This window comes from Otolemur garnettii, unplaced genomic scaffold (genome assembly GCF_000181295.1).
Source record: "Otolemur garnettii isolate 467f Iridium unplaced genomic scaffold, OtoGar3 scaffold00010, whole genome shotgun sequence".
In the NCBI taxonomy this organism is placed as follows: Eukaryota; Metazoa; Chordata; class Mammalia; order Primates; family Galagidae; genus Otolemur; species Otolemur garnettii.
The window spans coordinates 638434-639630 of NW_003852405.1; positions in this window are offsets into that span (position 1 = coordinate 638434).

Sequence of the window (1197 nt, forward strand, 5' to 3'; positions counted from 1 at the left end):
GGAGACAGAGCCTCAAGCTGTCCACCTGGGTAGAGTGCCGTGGCATCACAGCTTGCAGCAACCTCTAACTCCTGGACTCAAGCGAGTCTCCTGCCTCAGCCTCCCAAGTAGCTGGGACCATAGGCGCCCACCACAAACAACGCCCGGCTGTTTTTTGGTTGCAGCTATTACTGTTGTTTTGGCGGGCTTGGGCTGGATTCGAACCTGCCACCTTAGGTGTATGTGGCTGGTGCCTTAGCCACTTGAGCCACAGACACTGAGCCGATTTGATTTTCTCAACGCCTGATATATTGATCAACCATCATAGGTGATAATCGAACCTGGGAGTTTAGGAGATTTGAACTTAGCCAGACAAAGAGTGGGAATACAAGTTACTGATGATTCACTATCATGCAATAGTACTTACTAAAATACATCCTGAATAGACAAAACCTCATATGAACATGATGATATCATTGGGTCCCCATTAAGGCCTTAAAAAAAAAAAGTCTTATAGGTGAATGAGTCTAACTGTTTTAATTATTGGAAAATAATCACTATTGAATATGAGAGAATACAAATAGAACTCCTAAGCTTATTTCAGTGAGTGTCTTAAGAAGTAAGAATATTAGAGAATGGAATACATAGATTCTTGTGAGAATTACAAGATCAGAAACTTCAAAAACGAAATTAAGGTTGACTAGTAGCACACTGGATTTTGCCTATGGACTCTAAGGTTCAAGTTTTAAGGAGAGTACAACAGAACATTATTTTCTAAAAGAAAATTCTTCATATATTTTGAATGCTATTATAGGTTATATCAGAAAATGAATATAAGTGCTTAAAAATTCTAATGTCTGGGGCGGTGCCTGTGGCTTAGTGAATAGGGCATATACCAAGAGTGGCGGGTTCAAACTCGGCCCCAGGCCAAACTGCAACAACCAGGCATTGTGGTGGGCACCTTCAGTCCCAGCTACTCGAGAGGCTGAGGCAAGAGAATCACCTAAGCCCAGGAGCTGGAAGTTATACCATGGCACTCTACCAAGGGTGACAAAGTAAAACTCTGTCTCTAAAAATAATATTTGGATATTTTTGGAGTTTAAAAAAATACATACATATTAAGAAATTAATTAAAATTAGGATTTTAGAAATTAGATATCTATTCTTAAGAGCCCATATCATTCCTAGGGCCTAATTAAAAGATCCATAATAGATCAC